The sequence below is a fragment of the Rhinatrema bivittatum genome, chromosome 13, assembly GCF_901001135.1.
Source record: "Rhinatrema bivittatum chromosome 13, aRhiBiv1.1, whole genome shotgun sequence".
NCBI classification, from domain to species: domain Eukaryota; kingdom Metazoa; phylum Chordata; class Amphibia; order Gymnophiona; family Rhinatrematidae; genus Rhinatrema; species Rhinatrema bivittatum.
In genome coordinates, this window is record NC_042627.1 from 6,545,563 (window position 1) to 6,558,738 (window position 13,176).

At 41.1% G+C, this 13,176-nt stretch overlaps 1 long non-coding RNA gene across 1 annotated transcript in view; it reads right to left on the bottom strand.

Moving 5' to 3' along the window:
* LOC115074692 overlaps nt 1-10,302 on the bottom strand; it is a 12,661-nt gene extending 2,359 nt beyond the window's left edge. Inside the window, exon 1 of the long non-coding RNA XR_003852320.1 lies at nt 9,934-10,302. This is a non-coding gene — a long non-coding RNA (uncharacterized LOC115074692). The remainder of the gene's footprint in view (nt 1-9,933) is intronic.
* Between the last annotated feature and the right edge of the window lie 2,874 nt (nt 10,303-13,176).

Here is a 13,176-nt window from a genome sequence, read left to right on the forward strand (position 1 = left end):
TTTCCTGAGGAGTCTCACATGGGGAACTTTGGCATAAAATTCTCCTGGATAGATTAAATGAAATAGGTATTAAAGACTCTGCGCTGAAATGGCTTGACTTACTTAAAGAATAGATCTTTTAAAGTGAAATTTCATGATAAAGAATCTCAACCAATTAATCTCCAACATGGTGTACCCCAGCGATCTTCTCTGTCCACGACCCTTTTTAATATTTATATACTTCCTTTATGTAGAACTCTAACACATTTTATATATGCAACCGATGTACACATTTTAATTCCGATCGAAAAATCAATAGACTTAACACTTAAGCTTTGGGATATATATCACCTTACCACCGGATCTTAGACTTGAACCCTGCCTATTAACCTTTAGAAAAAGGCTCAAGACCTGGCTATTTAGACAAGCCTTTCCCGAGTCTAATAGCCAGGGGGAGATCCTACGGCAGGGAGAGAACCTACGGTAATACCCATGGAGAGACCTTACTGCACAATTGAGAGACACTTCTGCACAATGTAAATAATTTCCATTAAGGGACACCACGGCACAATGTAAATAAGCTACCTCTGTTAAGATTATATAATTCTTGTCTTTCCCTGTCTCCTTCCTTCCCAGTTTCAACAACCTTGTTATATTGTATCTTTTTTACTTCCTCGACACTGGTTAAAAGAAAGTTATTGCACCCCTTGTTATATGTAAACCGGCATGATATGATTGTATCATGAATGCCGGTATAGAAAAGCTTTAAATAAATAAATAAAAAATAAAATATCAATCCGCCATTGATAAAGTATTAACCCAAATGAATCTTTCTCTGAATGCAAAAAAAGACTGAAATTTTATATATCTCCCCTAAATTAAAGCAGGCAAAGGAACTTGAAATTCAGGAAGCAGCCAAAAATGATCCCATTTCCCTGGAGGTGCGAGACTTAGGGATCTTCCTAGATTGTGAATTCACAATGATGGCGTGCGTTAAAAAAATCATTAATGATGGGTATTTTAAATTAAATGTTCTTAAAAGATTGAAGCCTCTTTTATTTCCAAAAGATTTTAGAACTGTTTTACAGGCTCTTGTTTTGTCAAAATGAGATTACTGTAATTCGATGTTTTTAGGCCTACCAGCGAATGTCACAAGACTTTTACAATTATTACAGAACTCAGCGGCCAGACTTTTGCCTGGAACTAAAAGATCTGGTCATATTATGCCAATATTAAAGGAACTTCATTGGTTGCCTGTTAAATACAGGGCTCAGCATAAAGTCCTATCGCTAATTCATAAAACCCTCTACAATGAAAAGTTAGAAGGGTTAACATCAACATTACATTTTCATATCCCATCAAGAATTACAAGGTCAGCAGGCACAGGGATGTTACCCATACCTTCCCCTAAAATTGCTCATCTAAATAATGTTAGAGAACGGACTATTTCCATTGCCGGGCCCCAACTGTGGAACTCTCTTCCACAGTATTTAAGGATGGAATCAGACATTAAAATATTTAAACAAGGCATTAAAACATGGCTATTCAAACAAGCCTTCCAAGAGTTTTAACCTAATGATTATATACCCCCTGTAATATAAATGTTTAGTTAATTGTATTATCTTTGCTCTTACTGTTCTGCTTCTTTTCCTGTTTAAATTTTATGATTAATTAGTTTACTATTTTATTTATTAGTCTTTTATGAAACTTTGTCTTTTCCTCCTTTCATTTTGGAAATGCAAATATTTTTAAATTAATTTAACTAATGTAAACCAATTTGATATGTTCTCATGAAACATCGGTATATAAAATAAATAAAATGTCTTCTGAAAATCCAGATGCACTATATCACCTGGTTCACCTTCACATGTTTATTTACCCCTTCAACAAAATCTAAAAGATTGGTAAGACAAGACTGCCCCTTGCTAAAATCATGTCCACTCTTCTCCCTTAAGCCATGTCTAGGTTTATGGCCAGTGATGTTGTTTTCAAGCATGGCTTCCATCATTTTGCCTGGCACTGACATCAAGCTCACCAATCTATAGTTTCCTGGATTACCTCTGGAGCCCTCTTTAAAAATCAGTATCATAGTGGCCACTTTCCACTCTTCAAGAATCATAACTATGTGAAATGATTAGTTACAGATTACTTGTAATGGGTTAGTAATTTAGTTCTTTTAAAACTCTAGAGTGGATACCATTTGGTCCTGGTGATTTGTTATTCTTTAGCCTGTCAATCTGATCTGTTATGTCCTCCATTGTCACAGATATTTTTTAGTTGTGCAGAATCTTCACCATTAAAGAATATTTCAGGTTAGACCGAGAAAAGAATTCAGTTTGCTATTTCCTTGTCCTCCCTAAGTACCCCATTTATATAAGAAATAAGAACATAAAATATGCCATACTGGGTCAGACCAAGGGTCCATCAAGCCCAGTATCTGTAAGCATTGGTGTTATGGAGGTATATTATGTCATAGAACACGCATAAACAATATTGCAAAAGCAAAACTTAGTTTTCTAAATGTTGCTAATATATGGATAATGAATCAACAAAGATAAGTAATATCAAAATTGAATTTAGTATCACGGTAAGCCTTACATAATTCAATACAGGTAAATAGGATTAAATTAATACAGACAGAAATAAGGATAAGATATTATACAAAAGATACTTCCCTCTTAGGTCTTCCTTCTGCAAGCAGTGTCCTTGAAAATCTGAAAGATTACGAGCCCAGGGACCCCTAAAAGAACCAGCTGTTTTGCTCTTTTTGGACCATCCAAAGGAAATTGGCAAATGTTGTTCCTTATATATCTTATTTTTCTGACTTAACTTCAGGGTCTGCAAGCATTAGGTAGTGTCTTGTCTTTACAATCCTTGTACTTAAATTATATGTACGATATATCTATATCTATATCTTGATCCACAATCATCAATCATTGGGGCCTGTTCTGATCCATATCTCTCTTTGCAGCACAAACTCTTTCAGGGATCTAGCTAAACTTCCTAAAATGATCTTTTACAGTATCCTGTCTCCAATAGTGGGCAATCCAAGTCACAAGTACCTGGCAAGTACCCAAACATTAAATAGATCCCATGCTACTAACGCTAGCAACGAACAGTGGCTTTTCCCTATTGATTATTAGCAGTTTATGGACTTCTCCACCAGGAACTTATCTAAATCTTTTTTAAACCCAGCTATACTAGCTTCCTTAACCACATCCTTTGGCAATGACTTCCAAAGCTTAATTGAGCATTAAGTGAGAAAGAATTTTCTCAGATTCATTTTAAATGTGCTACTTGCTAACTTCATGAAGTGTAAATAACCATTTTATCATATCCCCCCTCAGTCACCTGTTCTCCAAGCTGAACAGCCCTAACCTCTTTAGCCTTTGCTCATAGGGGAGCTGTTCCATGCCCCTTATCATTTTGGTTGCCCTTCTCTGCACTTTCTCTAGTGCAACTATATCTTTTTTTAGATGGGGCGACCAGAATTGCACTCAGTATTCAAGGTGCGGTCTAACTAGTAAGTGATACAGAAGCATTATGACATCCACCGCTTTATTTGCCATTCCCTTCCTAATAATTCCTAACATTGTTTGTTTGCTTTTTTTGACTGCTACAACACACTGAGCTGATGATTTCAATGTAATATCAATTATCACACCCAGATCTTTTTCCTGTGTGGTAACTCCTAAAATGGAACCTAACATTGTGTAGCTACAGCATGAGTTATTTTTCCCTATATGCATCACCTTGCACTTGTCCATATTATAGCTCATCTGCCATATGGGCAACCAATCTTCCAGTCTCGCAAGGTTCTCCTGCAATTTATTACAATCTGCTTGTGATTTAACTACTCTGAATAATCTTGTGTCGGCTGCAAATTTGATCACCTTGCTCGTCTTACCATTTCCGAATCATTTATAAATATATTAAAAAAAAACAAAACTCTAGTCCAAGTACAGATCGCTGAGGCATGCCACTGTTTACATTTTTCCACTGTGAAAAAAGACCATTTAATCCTACTCTCCGTTTCCTGTCTTTTAACCAGTTTGTAATCCAATCTCAGTGGAAGGGGATCCAGTAGTGATATGTTGTCAGCACTAGAAGTGAGTAGCTTCCAGTCATGTCTTCCTCTCTTTCTTTATCCTAATGTGCTGCTCATTATAATCATGGAAATCAGGTGTACATATAATCAGTGAACTCCCTTGTCTAATCCGATATTCCTCAGCCTGCTTATCTACAGTTCCCTTCCCTGCTTCTTAAGGAAATCCACTGGATGGCAAACAGCTGCTTTTGTGATGCCAACTACTGAAAAGGTAGTTCTGTGACATCAGTTGCATCTCATTGGTCAGAGCCAATGTTGCATTGCTGCATTCCACTCCTAAAGTGAGACTTGGTTACCGCAACTATTGAATGATTACTCAAGTAAATGTAAATATCTGAAAGGTATTAATGCACAAGGAGGAAACCTTTTTCCATGGAAAAGAAGTTGTAGAATGAAGCTGCAAGAGGTTTAGGGTCAGATGCAATGTAAGAAAATCGTTTTCCACAGAAAGGGTGGGCGATGCCTGGAATACCCTCCTGGAGGAAGCTGTAGAGACTAAAACAGTGATAGAATTAAAAAAAAAAGTGTGGGATATATATAGAGGATTCCTAGTTACAAGACAACGGAAACGAAGGACGGCCATAATCTGCACAGAGCGAGAGGTACAGCCCATACCAACACTATGCTTCCAAGGAGACAATGGCAGTAATGTGCGTGGAATGGCAGTTACAGCCCAAAAGCAGCATTGGGGTTAGCACAATGCTGGAAGGACATGACCATTAGCTTAGCCAATGTGTAGTGAGGCCTAGCTATTCAGGTTAAGGATTGTCTCTCTCTACCTTTGGGCCAGTGTGCAGAAACACATCTGGATGATAACAGGAACAAAGTTAAACTTTGTTCCTGTTATCTGTTAAACAGAGGAAAAAAAATTATGCACAGCAGCTTCAAGGACATTTGGCATAGATCATGGAGATTGTCTTTTTGCAGGTGATGGTTCGCTTTTCTCCAGCATTGTAATAAAATGCATGACCAACTCAAGGAGCATGTTCTCAAGTAAGATAGTGCTCCCACATCTGTCTGCGGAGACACCTCTCCTCACTTTCTTGTAGAGGCAACCAGTTCCTGCATCGATTCATGGATCAAAGAATCTCTATTGCTTTTTGGAAAGATAAGAAAAAAAAGCTCTGGCCTAGCACACAATGCAGCCTGTGCAGCAGAGGGCTAGAACAATGTGTGTGTTTGTGAAAAAGCGAAACAGTGAGTACACCAGACGCAGCAACTGGACTACTAACCAGTGGCATTCTAGTTCCTTTGCTTCTAGCCAAAATGAGGACATGGGCTGGACTGGGTGAGAGGGGACTCCTGTTTACTTGGTAACGAGGCAGAGAAAGACGTTTGTTTTGTGGAACTGGTTTACCATAGGTTCTAATGTGATTTGTCTATGTACCAGGGTTATAATTAATATTATTGTACCACTGGTTGGTCTCTGTTGGGTCTATATCCCACACGCACTTCCTGCTAGTCACGTCAGTGACTGTAAGACCTAGGAGGTATTCAAGAAATCTGCCCAAAGTGGAGGTTACAATCCTAAACAGCAGTGGTATTAATTGTGTTGGCCTCCAAGCAGTCTGGGGGACCTACATGGAGAGAACACGGCTAAACCTGAACTTTAATGCGCATGGAATGGCTGAAATTAACCTGGAAGGACTAATAGCAGAGATGGTGGAGGCCATCGTTGTTGGGCATGTTTAGAGGAGATGGAGTGTATGAAAAGAGTAGGAGGTTAGTGCAAAGATGTGAGGAGAGGAAACTGGTGTGGAGTTGCATGTGGAAACTCACACGCGCATCTAACCCAGTGCCCAAAAATTCAAATGGGCAGCCTGCACGAGCCATTTTGGTCTTTTATCTGCCATCATTCACTATTTTACATTCTTGAAAAGGAGGGATAGAAAAGCTGGGACAAGATTCCACAATACAATGCTGAGGGGCAAGTAATATACCATGACATCCCAGTATGCACTGGTAGGTGCTAAGGTTGCTAGTCAGAGCTCAGAGCCACTTTAGAAAGAACAGTCTTTGTAGCAAGATGAACAAAAAGTAAAAATAAGAGTGTGTTTATGTGTCTACATTTGTACATCGATAAAGGCAGCAACTACCCAGGGGCTGTATCTATGGACTTGTACTCCTGTTTAGAGATTATCTTGGTCTGATGGAAAACCTAGATGTGAGTGTTGGCTGCAGTACAGCTTGGAACATGTAATTCAGATAATATCTGACTTACTAAAGAAAATATCCCACATATCCAAATGCTATTAATGCCCTATGTATCACCTCAGTAACCATTAAGTAAAAACCTGCCTATTGTGTCCCTCTGTCTCTCCTCTCTTCTAGAGTATACATATTTAGATCCTTAAATCTCATCTTATGTGGCTTTTGATGCAGATCCCACATCATTATGGTAGCCTTTTTCTGGATGGCCTCTAGCTATATCTTTTTGGAGACAGGGCCTCCAGAATCAAACACAGTGCTCAACTCACGGTAAGGCATAGGCCCGGCCTTTGCAATGTGTGACCTGTGCTCCCACTGGCACCCAGAAGCTCTAAGAAGCCACCGGTCCATGAGTGGTGACCCCACCACTGGCTGCCTCTTCTGTTACATCCACCAAATGCAATCCTTCACCATGACCAACCAGGGGGATGGGGTGAAAGAGCGAGCAAGAAAGCTGGGAGGTATTTGCTGGAGCAATGAGGGCTACTGATTGGGTAAACGATCAAGGGGGGCAAGAAAGCGCATGGGGTGGGGGATACGGAAGCAAACAAGATGGGCTGGATGGGCGAGACAGCTAGCAAGGGAATCTGAGGGGTGGGAACGTGAGCCCCTAACAAGAGAGAAAGTGACAGAAGAGCAGGCCTTCCCTCAGGTTTGAGATCTCTGGCTGTTCTGCGTGTGATCAGTACTGTAATCCGGGGTGCTCAGTGGCATAGAAGCACTGGTCTTGGGCTAATGTTGTAGTTATCCTAGTTTATTTTATAATTGCATTTGGTGTAAAATGTTTGCTGTTTTTATGTCGGTTCTGTACTATGGGAGTATGTTTGTATTTTATTGCTGTATTTTACTATTGTAATCTGTATTGGTCCCATGGGGAAAGCAGGCTATAGAAGCCGCTAAACAAATATATAAATACTCTAAGAGCAGGAGCAGGGAGCAGCACATCAGTTTTTAATCCAGAAGATCCTAGGGCCAAGGTCAGGAACTGTAAGTCCAGCTATCACATTAAACAAAAACATCCTGATCTTTTCATTTTAAGTTTTAGATTCCCGATAATGCTCAATGCAGCTTACAGAATTTTTATTTTATCATTCAAGTGCAGTAGATCCCTGTCCAGGAGAGCTTGCAGTCAGGGGAGGGGGTCATTTTCTGAGCGCATAGGCCTAGATTCACAAAGCTGCAATTTTTTTATCACAGGAGGGACAAACCTGTGATATTTTGCCCCTCCTAAATAAAATACCACAGCACTGCCCCTTTATTTCTAACATGGGAGCATCAGGACATGTGTAAAGGTCTCGGTGCTCTTGCAGCAGAACACAGTTTTCCTAAAAGCTATAATTATAGCCAAAAGATATATAATAACACGACTGACAAATTTCTAAGTCAACCATGTTATTTTATTTATATAGCATTAACTATGTATTAGCTGCTTTCCATGCATTATGCCATTTTATGCATGCAAATGCATGCACAGCAGTTACAAAATAGGGGCCAGCTCTTATTCCAAACACAGTATCGGGCAAAATGTGCCACAATAGGGCTATGGCACAAGATACAGAATGTTTATTGCACGATACTCGCTGTTTAACACACATTATAGCCCAAGCACAGCTTGATAAATCTCCCTATTATGCATGTAAGTTTGTTTTGAAAATTATTCTAGCAAAACTCCCAGCAGAAAGTTACACCTACTAATTTGTGTGGGAAGTTTTTCCGAGAAAATTTACACCCACGCTTTTCAAAATAAAAAAAAATTATGCACATAAATGCTAAGCCTGCCCAAACTCTACCTGCTCTTCGTACAGGTATTAGCGTGTGTAAAATAGTAGTTTGTGCTTTCTTTTATCTTAAAAATCTCTGGGCAATTTTGTAGCAGGCCCTTCCTTATTATTCTAACCACAGCCCAGACACAGCCCACAGCCCAGAACTCCCTCCTACTAGCAGATGGAGACAGATGACACGCCTTCTTCTGTGACATCATCACTGGTTGTTGCCATAGTGCAGCTCCAGCAGATGGCAGAATTCTCTGTCTCCAGCAGATGGCAGGATGTTTTGAGCTTGCGCAGCAGTATCACATTCTCAGATTTTGGCCTTTTGCTGCCTAGTAATTTGGGCTTATCTTTCCTATTCAGCCTTAGCTTGAGAAATGCAGGCCAAGATGCTGTTTTTCAATAGTTTGCGAACTTTTTCAGACTTCTAGACCCAGAGGGGACATGGTAGAGTTGGGGCAGAAGCCTTTGTAATAATCTCTCCCCCTTCCCTCCATGGTTTGGAAAAAAAAAACCAAAAATTATGAAGATCTTTCCCAGCTACAAGAGTCAGGCAGATGGTATCGAGTCAGTTGAGCAGTGACGCCAAGTAACTTTCAAGGCCTTTCTCATGTCTTCATGATGATTCGCTGTCAGCAGGATTGTATTTGGGGGAAATCAACTCTTAACTAGTGCCACTGAATCTCACTGCGCCATTTTCTGGCAAGAATCTGCTATTCAAAATCCTTCAGCACGTGGTTGTTAGAAGTAGTATCGCTCTTGGTTTCAGTGCATTGGCAGCTGACAGCCGCGCTAGGGCCCAAAAAAAACAAAAAACCCAAAGGTGGAGGTTATTTTGGCGGGAGCAGCCCCCATATTTAGCTCCCTCATGGTGCATCCACTGCTACATGGGCCATGGGAGTCAGCCCAAAGACAGATTTTATTATAATGAATAATGAATGTTTAATTTCATCTTGTTTTAATTGTAAACAGCTTTGGAATATGTATTTATGGAAAATCTGTATATTAAGTGTATGAATATACATAAACATACAATTGAACTCTATGATTCCTTGTGCAATAAAAGCCGGGTTGTTTGGGGAGAGCCTCTTAGGGCCCCCCAGAGACTGAGGCTGGGCCTTCAGCTCCCACTGTGGCAATAGTACTCATCTCCCTGCTGCATCTTGTGCCCTTTTCTTCTCAGAAGCAGACATAGCAGAGGGAATTGCCACCCTTGTGGAGCTCTCCCATGGTTCCTCAGATTTACAGCTTTGCTTGTGGCATTGGAGACCCCACTGATATTTCCCATTGGAAAACCTTCTCAGAAATGGGTCCGGGCGCCTATCCTTCATCTCTTAAGTGATTTCTTCCCAGACTTTTCACTGTTTACACCAGGCCTTCTGTACACTAACTAACACTAAAGCCAGGGGGCAAGCCATGGAACTAGCAACCAACAGATTTAAAACAAATCATGTGAAATATTTTTCTATGCTGAGCACCATCAAACTGGGGAATCTGTTGCTGGAGGATATGGTCAAAGCGACTAACATAGTGGGGTTTAAAAGAGGATTGGAAAAGTTCCTGAAAGAAAAGTCCATAAACGGTTATTAGCCAGGTAGATTTGGGAAATCCGGCACTTATCCCTGGGAGTGAGATACAAGAAATAGATCAACTATTGGGGAGCTGCTGGGTACCTGCGATCTGGACTGGGCCCTGTTGGAGACAGAATGCTGGGCTCGCTGGACCTTGGTCTCACCAGCATGGCACTTATGTTCTTGTATTCCTTATCCCCCTCCATTTTTCCTCATCTCTGTATTACAGACCAGCAGGTGGGATTTTCTCCTTTCATTAACATACCAGAAAAAAAAGTTTTAAACAGCCTTGCTTTACCTCTTCAGCTATTCCTCCACTCATCCTTTTGCCATCCTAAACTCTCTTGGCTTCTTTCAGCTTAAACAGGCAAGTTTCTTTTTGTTCTATGTAAACCGGTTTGATTTGCATCTAATGTAGGAAGATTGGTATATAAAAACAAAAAATAAACTAGATTTGCTTGAGTTCTTTTTAAATGCTATTATTTTTGCATTTTTTAGCCACCATTTTGGAAAACCATACCCATTTCCTTTTCTTTTTATCTACCTTATTGACAGAGATCTAGTTTAATCCACAGTTCTTCCATTTCATCTGCCTCCTCCCTCCATCAGCATCTCATAAGAACATAAGATATAAAATACTGGGACAGACCAAGGGTCCATCAAGCTCAGTATCTTGTGTCCAACAGCAGCCAATCCAAGTCACAAGGAACGGGCAAGTACCCAAACATTAAATAGAGCCCATGCTACTAATGCCTGCAACATGCAGTGGCTATTTCCTATTAATTAAAATAAGTTCATGGACATCTCCTCCAGGAACTTATCCAAACCTTTTTTTTAAACCCAGCTACACTAAGCTACCTTAACCACAGCCTTTTGCAACACCTTCCAGACTGCTGTTCCCGCAGGTTGCCGACCCGGGAACGGCCTGGCCACGCATCTGGAAGATCGACCTCGGGCTGGATTTAGCTGCACTGCCTGGGAGGGGCCTTCCCCACCAGGCAGACATGCAGAGCATAGCCCCTGGCACGAAAATCCCATGTCGAGGGAGCCCCACAGGCTAGGCAGAGGTGTGATCGCAGCATTGTCAATGAGGAGAAACCACGATCACAGAAAAAAAATGTCAGCTGATTAGGCTTCCCCTCGCTGCCTGGAGGAGCGGAGGCAGAGGACTGAACCCTGCACGCTCCTCGCTGAACACCCGGCTGCCGGCAAAGAGAAGCTCTGCCCTGAGATAAATATACTGAGCTAGTGGGGAGACTCAAGGTATTTAAAATTACCTCTGTTTTGGTTTTTTTTTCCAAAAGGAAAGCAGGCAAAAGAATGTGTGCTCCCTAAAGGCACAGACAGGAGAGAATCTCCTAAATACTTTAAAGGCAGCCAGGTGGCGGGGAGTGACTGGACCACCAGTTTCACCCCCTTAGGAGCACTTAGACTATGTTGAAGAAAAGCCACAAGGGGCCAAGGCCCCCTAAGCCCCCCAAGAGAATGGAGACCGTGCTGTCTCCAAAGAATAAAAAACAGAGCCAATTCCTTTTTTTTTTTTTTTTATTAAGACCAAAAGAGGTACTTGCTTGATCCTCTAGGGAAAAAACCCAAACTGGAAATATGGCTAAACTAGCCAAGATCAGGAGACCGCAGGGTGGGCTGATCCATCTGCTGGAGACAGACAAATACTGAAGGGCTACAGGGTAGGCTGTGTCCTGATACAGGATACCCTTTTCAGTTTTAGTCTGTCTCCATCTGCTGGACAGGAGGCTCAGCCCAGGGTACGAACTGGGCACTTACGATGCTCTCTCCATGTGTTAAGTACCAAGTCTGGTATCACTTCCTTTCCTCATGGGTCCCATCACCATTTGTCAGGGGAGAGCCCCTTGAAAGGAGTCCAGGATCTCACTACTTCTGATTCTGCAACCTAGCAGATTAAAATCTCCCCCCGCTTTCTTTCCTACCTTTAGAAGGTCTTCACCTAAATCCCTTCCAGTTCCTTTGCTCGAGTCGGAGGTCTGTACACCGCCCTGGCATAGAGGGAAGAACCATCTCCCTTTTCCAAGCTGGCCCACCCTTCCTCCTTTCCTCACACTTGCTTTAATAATTTTTTTTTGGTTTAAGTAGAATTACTTCTCCCCTTTTTTCTGCCATCTCGATCCTTCCTCTATAGCACGGTGTGGTCGCATCTCGTTCATAAGATTCGTTGAACACAACTCGGCAATGGCAACAATACCCAAGTCAGCCTGCACTATTGGGGCTTGCAGATGTTTTATTTAGAAGGTGTCGGTGAACCCAGTATTTTTATGCAAACTATAAAGGAATAGCTACACACTATGTTTGTAGGACCATGCCTCACGAGGTCTAGGTATTTTAACCAGACTCTTTCTTATGGGTTTTGGTCCGTTTTACTTTAAATTTTTTTCACATTTTTTTCATTTTTACAATTTCAATTATCACGCTCACTGTCAGCACATCTATTCAATTTTTTTGTTCAATTTGTGTCAAACTGATCCCCGCTTGGGACTCCAAGCGGGGATCGCAGCTATAAATAAATGATTGGAGACAGCTATTGAAGACTTCCTATCAGCCTGTTTGTCACAGAAGAAAATAAAAATTTTTGTCCCCCTGAAGCAGGACCTTGAGAGCGCGGGTCCGAAACGCGATCGTGTCGGGGCTATGCAGGATAAGTACTGTTGTTAAATGAATTGCTTTCTGGCTAAGAAAAAAGTGACGATTGAAGTACTTTGATATGGGACTATGTTTGAAGTTCTATCAGTTTGACACAAATTGAACAAAAAAAATTGAATAGATGTGCTGACAGTGAGCGTGATAATTGAAATTGTAAAAATGAAAAAAAATGTGAAAAAAATTTAAAGTAAAACGGACCAAAACCCATAAGAAAGAGTCTGGTTAAAATACCTAGACCCCGTGAGGCATGGTCGTACAAACATAGTGTGTAGCTATTCCTTTATAGTTTGCATAAAAATACTGGGTTCACCGAGATTTTGAAGTTTTGATTACAATTGTGGTACCTGGAATATATATTGTATATAAGGGCCTATAGTGTGTTATTTAGAAGGTGCACATCTGTACTCCTAACCTTTCCAGTTATTTCTCCTTGACTTGCTGATACTTTGTATAGCCTCATAACTGCTCCCCTTCTTCTACCCTTGCTCAAGAACAGGTTAGCGAGCGCAAAGCTTTTGTGATTTTCCCCAGGCTGTTTGTTGGGGAGAGGGGGGAATGGCTTCTGTCTGCCACCACCTGTTTTCACACCTGTCGCTATAGGATCTGAATTTTTCACTTAGGTATCCTTTTCCTGCTATGGAAAGATGTAGCCCACCAGTAACCTTTTATTGTACCATATATAACAACATAGTAATGATGGCAGAAAGAGACCAAACTGGACCATCTAGTCTGCCCAGCAAGCTTCCCAAGGTAATAACTGCCGCTCTGTACCGCTTAAGCTTTTTTATTTATTCCCATCCTCTAGCTTTTTAGGGATCCACAGTGTTTATTGGTTCTAAGTCTTCCTTCCCTAGTTCTACTAAGT